The sequence below is a fragment of the Sorex fumeus genome, unplaced genomic scaffold, assembly GCF_029834395.1.
Source record: "Sorex fumeus unplaced genomic scaffold, SorFum_2.1 ptg000018l, whole genome shotgun sequence".
Lineage (NCBI taxonomy): Eukaryota > Metazoa > Chordata > Mammalia > Eulipotyphla > Soricidae > Sorex > Sorex fumeus.
In genome coordinates, this window is record NW_026606075.1 from 27,995,967 (window position 1) to 28,012,885 (window position 16,919).

General features: G+C 41.3%; 1 protein-coding gene across 1 annotated transcript in view; it reads right to left on the reverse strand.

Moving 5' to 3' along the window:
• Positions 1-16,682, reverse strand: part of ARHGEF28 (Rho guanine nucleotide exchange factor 28) — a 364,650-nt gene extending 347,968 nt beyond the window's left edge. Inside the window, exon 1 of the mRNA XM_056112429.1 lies at positions 16,509-16,682. The gene's annotated coding sequence lies outside the window, so the exon portion shown is untranslated. The remainder of the gene's footprint in view (positions 1-16,508) is intronic.
• Between the last annotated feature and the right edge of the window lie 237 nt (positions 16,683-16,919).

The following is a 16,919-nucleotide window of genomic DNA, read 5'->3' on the forward strand; positions in this document are numbered from 1 at the left end:
GCAATGTTGAAATCACCAAGAAAATAGGATATATTTATCTTGAAGTTCTGAAAGAGGTGAAAGGAGGTATCACTGTTTTATGAACATGGGTTTGTTTTAATATTTCTAGTCAGTAGTAATATATATTGGACATCAAAATACTGGAAAGATGAGAAATGGGATTCTGGAATTCTTTGAAACCTGCTATGGATTCTGAAGAAAATAAAATTAAACAGAAGAGAAACCACCAATGTTATTCTTTAAAAAAAGAATAAAAAAATGATAGCAGGAAAGTCAAAGCAGGAGGAAAAGGGGAGCAAGATAGAACCATGATGTAATTTTAGTGAAAATTGACATTTATCAAAAATGTCAGACATTTCAGGGCATAGTCTCTACTCAGCATAAATGAAGTTAATTACATTAAGTTCCATCTGCTAAAATGAAATTAATGACCATTTTCAGCCATCTTAAAATTAAATTGAAGAGAATTACTGGATTATGACTGGCTGATTCCACTTCACTGCTTAGGAAGAATTCAGAAAACAGGGGCACAAGCTGCCATGACGAGGAACTCCAGAGCTATAAGCAAACACCTCAAGCCATAGAGTCAATCCTGAAGTTGTATCATCAAACCTGACTTCCTGAACAATTCACATGCTGCCAGTCAAGTGTCTGAAGGAATTCTAGGGACCAAGCCCTGTCTTAGTAATCAAAGGGAGGCACAGTTAACCACAGTATTACCTCCCCAGAAACACTGAACTGGATACAAGGGACATGCCAGGGAGAAGGGCTTGGCCCGACCTTTTGCGTGTCGGATGAGATCATCAGAATCCAGAGAGGTGCCATGATGTGCCCAAGAGAGTGCTAAGATTTAAACCCAAATATTTCAAAGCTAAAGTCTTCATTACACCTAGATTATAATTTTTAAAAAATCTTACTGTTGCGGGCTGGAGCGATAGCACAGCAGGTAGAGCATTTGCCTTGCATGCGGCCTACCCAGGTTCCATTCCTCTGTCCCTCTCGGAGAGCCTGGCAAGCTACTGAGAGTATCCCGCCCCCACGGCAGAGCCTGGCAAGCTACTGTGGAGTATTCAATATGCCAAAAACAGTAACAAGTCTCACAATGGAGATGTTACTGGTACCCACTCGAGCAAATCAATGAACAATGGGACAACAGTGCTACTGTGCTTCCTGTCGCATACCATTGTCTGCTGATCCTAAAATGAATACCAGAAAACACCAGAAATTTAGGCCAGCTCCTACTGAAGAATTGTTCTTAAGTTCTTTACTACCCAGACAGCCTACTTCTTTTTTTTCTCCAACCTTATTTAAATACCATAGTTTACAAAGTTGTTCATAATACAGTTGTTTGGGGCATTCAATGTTCGAATCCCACTCCCACCAACAGGGTGACCATCCCTCCACCAATGTCCCATTACCCACCCACCTTTCATGCCTGTTCCCTTAGCAGGCACAAAATAATTTATTTTGTATTTCTTGTTACAACAAAATGGCAAATAGAATTATCAGAAACATACTTCAGTAAAAGAAAATTTATGAAAATTCTTATGTATCACAAGGGTGTTGTTAAAGTTCACTGAACTGTTTGTTGCTAGTTTGTCGCATTTTCTGTGTTGTTGTTTTGCATACAGAGCTCAGTGGATTTCTATGCTACTTTCTCATCTAATTTGTTGTGTTTCTACTGGGCTGTGAATATGGTGGAATTTGGAAGTGCCACACAACCACATATGTGGCCACACACTCCAGGAACCCAAACAGCCTATTTCTATTAATTTCTGTCACTGTTCATATCTAAAGATGCCATAAAAGTCAATGAATATAAAACTTGCTATTACAGATGTAAAAAAGAAAGTGTGCTTTTTCTAATACAAAGAAAACTGGTAATATCCAAATTACACTTGGCATCTCTCACAAGATGAGATTTTCCTTACACTGTTCTTGCATGGTGTTTCACTAACAAAATTTTTTTAAAAAATGTAAATGATGGAGAATTGGTACTGGTGGAGGGATGGGTATTCGATCATTGTATAACTGAAACCCAAGCACAAAATTTTGTAAGTCTACAACTGTACCTCATGTTGTTTCACTAATAAAAATTTTTTTAAAAAGGTGAATTTTTCCTATCGCAGTTTCATTTCTGTTAGACAAAAAGCTAATTTTGGACTTCCTGAAATTATTAGCATAAATTAAAATGTACATTTCATTGCAAACAATCTAACTTGATGAAATCCATTTCATCTTCTTACATAGGTTTTTTTTAATATTTATATAAGGTGGCTAAAATTCAGGTGACATGAAATATCTGTTTCACTTTGTTAAAACTGAAATCTAACAAAACATCAAGAAACAATTAGAGTTCCCATAACTAAGGGACCAGAGTGATAGTACAACAGGCAGAGTGTTTGCCTTGCACCTAGCAGATTCAGTTCCATCCCGGATATCCCATATGGTTCCCTGAGAACTGTTAGAAGTGATTCGTAAGTGCAGCCAGAAGTAAACACCAAGTGTGGCCCAAAACCCCCAAATATAGAATTCCCATAACTAGATCTTAAATATTCTTAATGCTTTCTTTTTATGCACAATGAGCAAAGTACCAGTTATTCTATTTCTCAAAGTGAAGAAACAATACCCAGTTTTTCCCTTTCCTTTCCCACTTTTGTTATGATAAGCAAGGTCTGCACATACATGGCTGCAACTGTGATGCTCAATGTGGGTGACTCACTTTAGTTGTGTTTAAGCACATTTTAGTTACAGTGATAACCAAGGAAATATGTAAATAAAATAAATAAAGGTAAATAAAGGCCCTCCCGTTGATCGTCGATTTGCTCGAGCGGGCCCAGTAACGTCTCCATTGGAGACTTTGTTGTTACTGTGTTTGGCATATCAAATACTCTCGGTAGCTTGCCGGGCTCTCCGAGAGGGGCGGAGGAATCGAACTCGGGTCGGCCATGTTGGCCGCTTGTAAGGCGATGGAAATATGTAAAATTTATTTTCTATAACAGTTTATTGTGAAAACATATATACATATATTTTTAAAAGAAATACCTGTTTTATTCTGCCTAAGCATGCGAAGATCTCCCCTTTGGAAATAATATGAATTATATGGAAATAAATAGAGACCATCAAGTTCAAGACTAAGCATGAGCTCAAGACCAAAACCAGATCTCCTGATTGCTAGGGTTGGAACTGTTTTCCAGTCATGCCAAATAATAATAGCTTTGTTTTTATAAACCACTCCTGTCTGCCACTCTTCCAGAACAAATGAGGATAAGAATTGTATTAAGCTAAAACCCCAAATAACCTGAAACTGCCAGAACACTAAAGGCAAAAGGATTTTTCTCAACTTATCGCTAAGCCAGAAACTCAGGGAAGGTATAAATAGGTTTGCTAGGGACCAGTGGTAGTGCATAAATCAGTGGTTTTGAGCGACTGGTCCAGAGCTCAGGGCTTGAAAACCTTGATATAGTTTGAAAGGCTGAAAACCATGGATATAGAAGAATGGTATATAAGAATTCTTCTGTCTTTTCAGCTTATGTCCTCTTGGAGATAAATTACTTTCTAATTAAAGAGGACAAATGATATTTTTAAGTGGGAAAGTCAATATTAAGAGAATATCAGGATGTTCTGAAGAAATTCCAGGTGGCTGGACATGCCAAAATACGACAGAATCTAACGACATTTCCCAGCCATGATCCATTAGGAACTTCAGTGAATGACACGATTTGAATACAATTGGAGACAATGACACATCGTTCCAGTTTTCTATATGGTGGATTCTACGAAATAGAGACAGTATTTCATACTGATCCTAAGCAAGATTTTAGAGATTATCAAAGGAACAGTTATCTGAGTTTATCCAAGAGTTGTCTATTTGCAACCAGTGTGAGTTCCCAAGATTAACTCACTAGACAATAACTATTATAAAGTTAGTACTCTGGTAACTCCCTATACTAGAGACACAGATCTGTCACATATAACATATATCCTTATAATAAGAGAGAAGATTAAGAATTAGATTTAATGGGGCCAGAGCAATAGTATAGCAGGTAGGGTGCTTGCCTTGCACACAGCTGATCCAGTTTCAATCATTAGCACCCTGTATGGTCCCCCGAGCCCACCAGAAGTAATCCCTGAGCACAGATCCAGGAATAAGTCCTGAGCATTGCAGAGTGTGCGCAAAAACAAACCAAAAAAAAAAAAAAACAGAATTTGATTCCAGTAAAATAAAAGTGACTTGTTAAACAACTCTACTTGGGAAAAAGGTCAACACCAATCTAAATGAAGTTATATAGACATCAAATTTCTGGGCCTTAGACTTCAGTCTAAGTAAGTTTATTATTCATTAATTAAGTCATTAAGCAAATGTGTATCAAAGAAAACTTGGAACAAAAAGGTTAGAAAATGATAGATTTATAGTTAAATAATTTATAAGACTTTGAAAAGCTAGAACAAGTAGCCAACTACAGGAAAATAAACTTTAAAGGTAAATATTAAGTCCTATTCATGAGATTAGAAACCAATTGCACAAGTTCAGGAATAAGGAGATGTGGCTTAGCAGCAACCATATAAAAATGTACTTGATCATCTCCAGATGATTGAAAATCAGTAGTCAATCTCCCTATTCAGAAGGACCATAGTAGGAAAGTCATGGTCCAAGGTACTCCAAGGTGCTATATGAAGCACTTCACATGACCTGTCTGATATCACTATAACAACCTTAGAAGGAAATAGGTAAAAACCGAAGCTGACATGGGGCTTGCGCAATAGCACAGTGGGTAGGGCGTTTGCCTTGCACGCAGCTTACCGGGGTTCAATTACCAGCATCCCATATGGTCCCCCGAGCACCGCCAGTGGGAAAGTAATTCCTGAGTGCAGTGCCAGGAGTAACCCCTGCGCATCGCCGGGTGTGACCCAAAAAGCAAAAAAAAAAACAAAAAACTGAGGCTGACAGTTTAGACAAATTTCCTAAGATAAGGTGAAGACTAGCAAAGCCATGAGTCTCTCCCAACTGTCTTGATTTTCAGCTGGTTATCTTAACCATAGGCTGTGCTGAGGCTTCACTGCTTCCCTACAGGGAAAGGGGAGATGGGAATGTCAATGGTGGGAATGGTTCAGGGCTGGAGAGGCAATATAGAGGGTAAGGTGCTTGCCCTGCACATGGCTGACCCAGGTTCAATCCTCAGCATTCCATATGGTTCCCTGACCCCCACCAGAAGTAATTCCTGAATGCAGAACCAGGAATAACCTTTGAGAATTGGTGGGTGTTGCATATAAATAAATAAATAAGTGTGGATATTCCAGTGTGTTCTGCACTGTCAGATGACATTGATATGTTCAGTATTAGGGGTGGAAAGAGAATTCAAAATTACATGATTAGACTACTGAACAAATTAAGAATTTTCTTTCTAAAAAAGGACTCAAAGATAGGGTAATTTTCAACAATATAAGACATTTTCATACAAGAGAATGGTCCCCAAGCAATATAATTATAACAAACAATACAAGGGGGAACTGTTTCTAACAGTCTCAGTTTTCCATGGGTGCATAGAAAGATGGAGGCTGGCATTATGTTTCATCCTCCCCACAAATCAGACGGAAAAAAAAAAACTAATAAACTACAAGCCAATTGAGATTGTTATAGGAAGACTGTGCACCACAATAAAGCAGCAGCAAAATTCCAGAGCAGCAGAAAATGGAGGGTAGCTGTGTAGAAAAGTATAGGGAGAAGCATTTTATCTGCATCACTTCATTATCTAGTCCCAAAGAAGCTCAGGACCAACAATGGGTACCCTTAGAGAGATAATACTCCACCAAAAAATGAACAAGAGGATCCCAGCAAGTCTCCTCACAAATTCACCAAGTAAAACAGCAAGAAAAAGAACATACTTACAAAACTATCTAAGAGCAGTTGGGCTGGAGCGATAGCACAGTGGGTAGGGCAATATAATTATAACAAACAATACAAGGGGGAACTGTTTCCAACAGTCTCAGTTTTCCATGGGTGCGTAGAAAGATGGAGGCTGGCATTATGTTTCATCCTCCCCACAAATCAGACGGAAAAAAAAACTAATAAACTACAAGCCAATAGTATGTCTTACCTATCCATAACTGCTCTAATTCACTCTAAATGTAAATAGGTTCGAAGACAGTTGATAAAAATCACAGTCACAGTCCTCCCGTTGTTCATCAATTTGCTCAAGCGGGCCCAGTAACGTCTCTATCATGAGACTTGTTACTGTGTTTGGCATATTGAATACATCACGGGTAGCTTGCCAGGCTTTGGTTGATTTTCTAATAATTCTATTTATCATTCTTTAAAGTTATTTGGACCAAGTAATATGAAATAAATTTAGTATATGCCTGCTGATGAAACAAAAAAAAAAAAACCAAACCCAAAAGCCTCATTTATGATAGAAAAAATATGATGATTACTGCAATAAGGTTCCAGTACAAAATAAAGCTTAATGCAATACGTTTTAGATGCCAGAGTTGGAAACTTAGTTATGTAAATGAGAATAGGCGGTATACTATATTTTATCAAATGATTTGAATTTTCTTATTTTCATATGTTAAAATTATTACTCTTATAAGAGACTCATTTAACATTTAAGGATACAATTAGGGCAAAAGTAAAAGGATAGAAATGTTCTAAAAAAATGAAAATTAAAAGACCAGGTATAGCTATTAGATAAAATAAACTTTTAACTCAAAAGCTAAAATAGAAAACAGATAAGGTAATTATATAATAAGAGGTCAATTTGCCAAGAAGATAAAACTATTTTAATTATAGGTTCATCCAATGTCAGAGCAATGGGAGATATTAAATAATTATTAACAAATTTAAAGTTATAAATAGACAAGTAGTAGAGGACTTTAATAATCTATTTTCAACAATTTCAAGAGATAGACCATCCAGACAGAAAATCAATCAGGAAATAATGGACTTAAACTATACTTTGTGCTAAATGGATCTAACAAATATTCCAATCAGGAATGGCAGAAAACTATTTTCTCAGCACACACATAACATCCTCTCAGATATGCAACTTACAAAATTAATCTAATGGATATACAATTGAAATATTATCAAGTTATTTTCCAATCATGTGTTATGAAATTGGAAATAGACAACAGAAAAAAAGGTGAAGAAATCACAAGTGTGTTGAAATTAAAGCATACTTCTGAATAGCCAATGTGTCAAAAGAAATCAAAAGAAACAATTTCTAAATATGTATCTTGAAACAAAATTAGAAATTAGAAATACAACATACTCAAGCCAATAGGATGCAGTAAAAGCAACTCTAAAAGAAAGGTCTAAAAAATAAACACCAACATTAAGAAAAATAAGAAACTGATACAAATCAATTTAAAATGATACAACATATTAATAAAATAGGATTAAAAGCATACAGATGCAGGAACAGAATTTAAAATATTTATTTTAAATATATATTATATATATTAAATATATTATATTATATATTAAATATATTATATATTATATATATTAAATGGTCAGAAACTTGACATTTTTAATAAAGTCAACATACAAATGGACAACAAATATGAGAAGTTTCTCAACATCACTAATTATCAGGGAAATGTGACCCAAAACCATACTTATAATGACTATTTTACAAATTAAAAGAATTAAATTCTGGTGAAGTGTTGGTTCATTGCCAGTGGAAATGTAAACTGATAGAACTATTATGAGAAACAGTATGAAGATTGCTTGCTCGAGCGGGCCCAGTAACGTCTCCATTGGAGACCTTGTTGTTACTGTGTCTGGCATATTGAATACTCTCCGTAGCTTGCCGGGCTCTCGGAGAGGGGCGGAGGAATCGAACTCGGGTCGGCCATAGTTGGCCGCTTGTAAGGCGAACGCCCTACCCGCTGTGCTAGAAAAAGCAATATGGGACCAGAGAGATAATACACAGGTTAAGGGATTTGCCTTGCACACAGTTGACCCAGTTTTGATCCCCAGTGCCTTATATGGTCGCCCCCAAGTCTTATCATGAGTGATCTCTGAGAGAAGAAACAGGAGTAAGCCCTGAGTACTGCCGGGAGTGGACCCAGTACAAAAAACAAAACAAACAAAAGCAATGTGATCCACCAATTACAATTGTACAATTGAAACATTATCAAGTTATTTTCCAACCATGTGGTATGAAATTGAAAATAGACAACAGAAAAAAAGGTGAAGAAATCACAAGTGTGTTGAAATTAAATTACAACAATTACACTTCTGGATATATATCATAAGAAGAAATCACTAAAAAGATATTTGCACTCCTACACCCATTATAGCACATATATAACAATCAAGACATAAAAACAATCTATGGATCCATCAGCAGATGAATTAATTTTAAAATGTGATATTTTAAAAGCCCTGTGTGTAAGGCCCTTGCCTTGCACATAACCAATCCGGGTTCAATTTCTGGCACCTATAATGGTCCCATGAGCACTTCCATGAGTGATCCCTGAGTGCGGAGCCAGAAGTAAGCCCTGAGCACGGCTGAGTATGAGCTGAAAACTCAAAAATAAAATAAATTATGATATACATTTATATGAGGAGAAATTAATATTCATCCACAGAAAAGGAAATTTTGTCTTTTATTTAAAAGGGATGAAACTACAGGGCATTAGTCATATGGTTAGTCTTATTTGTTTTGTCAAATAGATCAGACACAAAAATATAAATACATCATGCATTGTGGTAGTAGTAATAGATGGAAACAAAAGAAGAAGAAGCCAATTTAATAGAAATAGAATTATGGTTGCAAGGACTGGGGTAATGAGGAAATGAGAAAGGTCAAAACATCCCTTTCCTTCTGTCCCTCTCCATGTCTATTGTCTTTACAGAGATCGGTTCCCTATCATTGATAGTATTCTCAAGCAGTGTGCAAATGGATATTTGTTTGGTGCTGTATACAGTGCAAGTGCCAGGGACTGGGGGCGGGGGGAGCCTTTCTTAAATGTCTTTGAATCTTAAAACTAGTTTTTTGTCTGTTTAGGGGCCACACCCAGTGATGCTTAGGGTTACTGCTGGTTCTGCACTCAGGAATTACTCCTAGCAGTGCTCAGAGATGCCGGGATCTAACCCAAATTAGCCACGTGCAAAGCAAGCACCCTACCCGCTGCACCTCAGCCTCAAAAACTGATTTTAATCAAGAATTTTATTTATTCCCCACAACAGAATATAAAATTACCTAAGAGAAGCCTTTGAATCTCCCATTTATATTTAGGAAAAACTCGACACCTAACTTCCTAAGAAACCTTTACTTTGTATCCCACGATTTTCCCAATGCAGCACGTACTACCCAGGAAATTACCATTAGCCTTTAAGGTCTTCTGAAAATTAAAAGGATTTACTGACAGAATAACAAAATAACCAATCTTATAATTGGGGTATACATATAATTCTTCCTTGGCCACCCCTCAAAATCTAAATCCGGGACCTGTTATTAATGAATTTACATTGGAAAGACTAGAAAGTTGAGAATATAATAAAGTAGCATATAATGAAGTAGAATATAATGAAGGAGCATATAATGAAGTAGGAAAGAGCAAGCAGAAAGTGAGAGGAAGCAGCAATACAGTGAAAGGAATTCAGAAGGAACATTGCTGAATTCTATCATTAAACTGTTCAAAGATTTCAGAGAAAGCAGCGGGTTAAGGTTGCTTCCAGAACCGCGCTGATTTTAGTGAGAGAAGAGCAACTTACCACGAATAAAGTTAAACTTAGAAAGTACAGAGCCTGTTGCACAGGAAATTACTGGTCCCAGATAATGAAAGTGGAGGTGTTTGAAAGAGAAGGTAGTAGGGACAAGTGAGTGCCAATAGAATACAATGCAATGAGAGAAGGTAGGCATTACCCTTTCCTGGACCCCTTGATATGCAGAGCCATAAGACACCTAAAGATCAGGAAAGTACCTAGCAAACCGAGCTGTACCATCTTTTCTTGAAAAGAAAAGGTCCTTGTTAGAAACCAGGTGTTTCAATAAACAACCAGGCCTGGAATCCTGGACCCAAATAAACCATAATCTTATTAATCTATTATTTGATGCTCTAACACCTGGTCATGGAGGAAAACTATTGACACACACCAGATAACAAAGCACAGAAAATAAACAAGAGTCAGTAAGGAGAAAGGACAGAAAGTTGTCCCAAAGGAGTTTACCTGAATCATCTATCCAAGGACAAGATCTTGATCATCAGTAATATTTTAAAGTCCTTTAATAAAACCATCTTTTCTTTATAAAAATTATTTTTATCATGAAATACAAAAACAATAAACCTGCTTGTCTTTCATCCTCCAAGAGCTACCAAATATCTCTTGCACACAGGGGCAGGGGGATATCTTGGAGTAGGGGAGCAGGGGTACACCATGGCACACACACGTGAAATCAAGATCTCAAGGCTGATAACTGAGCCCTTTCAGCCTTATGTTAACCTGAATTTCTTTTTTTTTTTTTTTGGTCACACCCAGTGATACTCAGGGGCTACTCCTAGCTCTGCACTCAGGAATTACTGTTGGCAGTGCTCGGCGGGCCATATGGGATGCCAGGTATCAAACCCGGCTAGGCTGTGTACAAAGCAAACACCCTAAGAATTTCAAGGTAAATTAATAGCAGTAATAGTTCATGGTCTTTCCACATGCTTGCAGGCTGCCAACTCGGTGAACAGGGCATACCAGGCAGAGCTGCCCATTACAAGAAAGGCTGGAGAAACCAATGTCTAGGGAATTTTCAAACTTCACAACAATATGGGATGCTAGCCAGTCCTGATGGTCCAGGAAATCTGAGTCTTTGTTTCATCAGATGAGAAAACTGAGGCTCAGAAAGGGGGCAGATTCACCCACAGCTGACCACCATCCCTGTCTGGACTCTCAGCTGAGGGCACTTGTCCAAGGATGCAGTGACTTTCTCCCTGACCTCTAACAGTTGGAAAAGCCTACTTCTGCTACTATTCCCTTTAAATGCCTAGTTTCCATTTGCTGAAAATATTGCCAAAACCTTCTGGCACTCCCTGCCAGGCACAACCAGAACGACTTACTGTAAATTAACTCATGAGATATTCGCCGCCACTCCAGGAAGGACTGGTTCTGGTAATCAAGCCCATTTTGCAAACAGAAAACCTGAGGGAGACAGAGATCACAAGGCCAGGGAAGAGAGAGCCTTTATGAAAGACAATTTTATTAAATTATAAAATGAAAGAGGAGCAAACCTTTAGCATAAAAGACAAGGTCACTAGTATTCAATATGAAATAAAGAGAGAACTCACACATTCTTATTAAATGGATTGTCTCTTCATCACCTATGGTATCATGTCTATGTGATATTTTTCAGGAAATATGTAAGGCATATTAACGTTTTAAGCATTTTTAGAAGACAAAAAAGATCATGTGTACACCAGTCAAAATTTAAAAAGGGCAGATTGTTGTTTTTTTTTTATCATTTTTTTTATTAGTGAAACACCATGAAGTACACTTATAGACTTATAAATTTTTGTGCTTGGGTTTCAGTTATACAATGATCAAGTACCCATCCCTCCACCAGTGCCCATCCTCCCCCACCACGGGTCCCAGCATCCCTCCCACCCCCCATCCTCCCCCCCACCCCCCCGTCCCACCCTGCCGCTGTGGCAGGGCATTCCTCCCTGTTCTCTCTCTCTTCTTTTGGGTACTGTGTTTTGCCAGAGAGGCATTGAGTGGCAGTCATGTTTGGTCTATAGACCACTTATAGCATGTCTCTCCCACCCTGGGAGGGTCTTCACAACACCCTTTATTTGGTGCTCTCTTCTCTATCTGAGCTTCCTTCTCACCTAGCACATGTGGCTGGCCTTCAAGTCATGGAGCTAAATTCCTGGTACTAATCTGAGCCTAAAAAGGGCAGATTGTTGAGGGCTGATTTTTCAAGGACATGGGTTTGGAAAACAAGGGTGACATTGCTAGTCTCTGCTCTTCTGGCCCTCATTGGTGGATTCAGTGGTTTCCTTTTGCTATTAAAGAATGCTATGTTAGTATTAATGTTCTACAAAAAAAACCTCAAAATAATCATTCCAAAAAAAGGGCAAACTTAAATAAGAGAACATTTGATTAAAAGTATTCAAAATCACTGGAACAAGTGCCCAAAATTCAATCGTGCTCTTTTTCCATTTTCCTCATATTAAAAACGATGTCAAATCTCATTATCTTGGTTATCCAGGAGAAGCAGTCCAGAAGCAATAAGGGTAGATATAAGCAAATTACACTTGTGCCAAAGATCAAATTTCGAAGGAAAAATTGCAGTCAATTCAGAAGATGCACGACCTATTCCATGACTTATACCAAATAAAAAAATAAGCTGCACGACTTATTTCACCAAATGTCTTAGTATGGAGTATAAAAAACCCACTTTGATAATGCAACTGATGCTAAAAACTCTCAAATCAAAAAAGTATTGCCGGGGGGCTGGAGTGATAGCACACCAGGTAGGGCATTTGCCTTGCACGCGGCCGACCCGGGTTCGATTCCCAGCATCCCATATGGTCCCCTGAGCTACCACCAGGAGTAATTCCTGAGTGCAGAGCCAGGAGCAACCCCTGTGCATTGCCAGGTGTGACCCAAAAAGCCAAAATTAAAATTAAAAATAATTTTAAAAAAAAGTATTGCCTAGGCATGAACTCCAGCTCAAAGAATTAAGGCAAATGCCAGTGCAAGATACCTGGTAGGAACTTATTGAGCGGTAGATGGTGGACTTCAGAAAGAGTAGAATGACATGAGTGAAAATAATCAGAAGGAGGACAGACACAGAATTATTTAACTAATTTGTGGGATATAAAAAAAAAACATATGAGACAGTAGAAACAAGGGTCAGGAGGTTTAGTGAGTTGGAAGCCTGTCTCAGGTGCTAGGGGAGAGGGCAGTTGAAACAGAGAAGGGACCACCATGACAAAGATAGTTGGAAATGATCACTCTGGATAAGAACTGTGTGCTTAAAGTGGGTAAAGGAACAAACATAATGACCTCTCAGTATCTGCACTGCAAACTCTAATGGCCAAAAGGTGCGGGGGGGGGGGGGGGGGGGGGAGAGAGAGAGAGAGAGAAGGAAAGTGCCTGCCACAGAGACAGGCTGTGCACAAGGGGTGGCAGAAGGGAAACTGGGGACATCGGTGGTGGAAAATGTACACTGGTGGAGGGATGGGTATTGGAACATTGTGACTGAAGCTCGACCATAAACAGCTTTGTAACTGTGTATCTCATGGTGAGTAGCACAATAAAGACTGTCAAAATAACAAAGATGCTGGGCTGGAGCAATAATGTAACAGATAGGGCACTTGCCTTTCACACAGCTGGTCAAGGTTTCCTTGGCATCCCATATGGTTCCCCTAGCCCACCAGGAGAGATCCCTGAGTGCAGAGCCAGGAGTAAGTCCTGAGCACCACAGGGCACACCAAATAACAATAAATAAATAAATAAATAAATAAATAAATAAATAAATCGCCGCCACTATTCTCCTGTTGTTCATCAATTTGCTCAAGCGGGCCCAGTATCATCTCCATTTTGAGACTTGTTACTATGTTTGGCATATTGAATACCTCACGGTAGCTTGCCAAGCTTTGCCATGCAGGTGAGATACTCTCGGTAGCTTGCCGGGCTCTCCAAAAGGGGCGGAGGAATCAAACCCGGCTCGGCTAGGCTGGCTACCGCTGTGCTATCGCTCCAGCCCAAATAAATAAATAAATAAATAAAATGACAAAGATGCTGTCTTGAACTCTTTGAGAACTGTTTTAATACCTGGATAATAAGAGAAGTAAGGATCATGGATATCTTGGAGACTCAGGGGAGGGGAGAATTACAGCAATCTGGGTAAAATGCTGTGTGATATAGGATCTGAACTGAACTTCTTAGTATCTCTAAGCCCCACTTTGCCTCAGAATGGGATCTAGTATCAAGTCCAATATGGTGGTCTGATGTTTCTAACATAACTCTAACATGACAAAACCTCCTGAATTTGATACATTTCAAATACAACGCTTTAATTTGTTATATTTGAAGCATACTTGAAATTCACAGTAAGAGTTGCCAGGCTGGACACAAGGGGGTAGAAGGCATGTCTTATAACTTCCCTGCTCCATGGCACAAGTACAAATGAAATTAGACAAAACCTACATAAAACAGATCTGTTATATGTGATCAGTAAATTAAAGCATAATAAAATTACAGTCAGCCTGGAGTTTGAGAGTAATGTAGGCCCTGTGCAGTACCATCTTGGCCTTGCCTCAGTCATGAAGGATTTTCCAACATTCATATCATAAATCTTTTATTTCTGGGGATTCAGCATTTGATCACAAACTGGCAGGACTTGAAGTTAAAGCTTAAGTACCAAGCCAAGTTTTAATTTATTTCAAAAACGGTAACCAATTTTATACAGCAAGCTTCAGCCCAGAAGACAGCTCAAAGGTGGGGTGTGTCCTTTGTGTGCAGGAGATCTGAATTTTGATCCCCAGCACTACCCTTCAGCATTGATATTTTGTTTCCCTCCCCCACACAAAAACCATGCTTAATATAAAAGTAATGCTCTACTTCACTGTTTGAATGCCTATTTAAAACACATATCTTTTTCTCACATGGCATATACTAAAGGAGGTCATGTAACAGCTCACCTGAAATTCCTGCCCAATTTAAGTCTTAGTCACAAAGCAGTTTCTTTTAAGAATACAATGAGAAAAATATTCCAAACTCTTGTGCAGTATTTGCATGACAAAAAAAAGGGGTATGAAATCCAAGTGGAGCGCCTGGTGTAATTTCATAGAGCCTTAATTACCAACTACGATTTCCCTCTTTACCTTTAAGTGTTTCTAAACTACTTAAAAGACAGGGCAGGTGCTTCAAAGGGAAAGCTAAACGCATGCCTGTTACATAACCTGCTCCTGGTCTGCCGGGTTCTGTGGTTTTGATAAGGAAGAAAACACTCAAAGGCAGGACGATAGCGAATCCTCTGTCTCTGTTTTCACATTAACCAGGATGACCATCTCAATCACACACCCAACCTCTGTGACTCTGTTTCCCTAACCACTAAAACACAAGGTCTGACGAGTCCAAATTCCTATCCGATTAAAGATCACGAATACAGTAACCACACAGAAAGTCCACCTCAGAACAGGGGACCGTGAACTTCTAAGATTCCATAGACTTTTGCACTGTTCGTGTGTTTTCCTCCTAACGCCCCACAGGTAATGCTGGCTTGGCCATTAGTCAAGACCATGTAAAACGCTGTAGGAACAAGACACACGAAACCTTCCCTGGCAAACTTATCACCCTGCCTGGATTATCATATGGTAAGAGGAATCCAAGGGCAGTCTTTAGTCTTTTGCTGTGACAACAAAATTTCTCTTCCCCAGACAGTATCTGGGGGTCAGGGGGGTGGGGGTCTGGAACAGAAGACAAAGGTTCAGAAACCCTGAGGGAAAAAAAACTCCCCCATCCCCAAAGATCCATTCTTTTAAAACGTCTTTTCTCACCCAAATGGTATGGTTTGCGTTGGAGGTATGAACCCCCATAACACAGGGTCTGCAGAGATTGGTGGAGACCCAGGCAGGGGTCAAAGAGAAAGAAGCTGCGCAAACACAGATGTTACTATCCTTTGCGCGCTGCATTGTAGCGATGCGGCGGGCTCCTAGCGAGGCGGATGGATTCTCTCCTGGAAATACAACTGATGTCTGGGAAACCAGAGCTGGGCTCCGGGGGCGGCCTGAGCGCACAGCTTCCACCCAGCCCTGGAAAGAGTTGGGATGCCTCCGTGGCTAAGCACGGGCCTGTGATTATGACCGTATTGGCAACTTCAGCATGGTAGGGTCAGGGTACCACCACTATACCCACCCATGTATTCAAGAGGCATACAAATCTCTCCGATTAAAGTCGGAAGCCCAGCAGAATTCTAACGGCCTCTCCCAACCAAAGATCCAAGGAGCCTTTGACGACCCGGCAAGTGTCTTCGCGCGAAAGAAACGCGAGCGCTCAGAGTCCCGGGGCCGCGCTGCGGGCTGCTCCTCTTGGGGACCCGCCAAGTCGCAATCGATGCCCGGCCGGGGAGGGCTGACCCCAGCTTTCTGGGCTCTCCCCTCTCCGCGACTAGAGTTGTCATTCATTTTCCCCGGCTCTCCAAGGCCACGGGCCCCAGCTTCTGCCCGCCGATCCCGATCCCAGCGCGCGGTCGCCGCCTCCAGGGTGCGCTCCCGGCCGCGCCGCCTGAGCGACCCAGCGCTCCGCAGCTGCCACCGCCGCGCCCGCCGCGCCGGGTAGCCCCTCGCACTTGTTGCCATCCCCGAGGGCCCCGGAGGCGCCGCCCAGCCCGCCGCAGCACCCCCTGTACACCTCGCCAGATCCTCGCATCCTTGCCCGCGCCTTGAAAATCCGAGCTCCGGGGTCGCGAGATCCGACGAGGTGTGCAAACTTTTTCGCCCAGGGTGTCTGGAGGGGGGATGGGGGGAAGCTGGTGCAAGGGGTGCCGAAGAGCACTTACCTGGCGCTGCGGCGGCCCCCGCAGCCTCCGGAGCTCCCGCCACGCGCTGCCCCTCGGCGCGCCCTGCCAGCCGCCGCCCCGAGCCGGGCAGGCTCTCCCCGAAGCTGCCAGCGCCCCGCGGGGGCCGCGCCGAGGGGGGCGGAGCCGCGGGCGCGCTCGGGCCCGGCTGGCTGCGCCCGCAGCTGCCGCCGCCGCCCCCGCCGCCGCCGCGCCTGCCGGCTGCCACTGGATCCGCGGCCCAGCCCGCGCCCGGCCGGGCATCACATGGCCCAGCCCGCCCGCCGCGCCCGCCACCGGTTCCAGGAGGAAACCTGAAGCGGCCCGGCCTGCGCCGGCCCCGCCGCCCCCTCCCCGCGCACACGGGCCGAGCCTGGCGCGGCCCCGCCGGCCCGGAGGGGGCGCCCCGAGCCA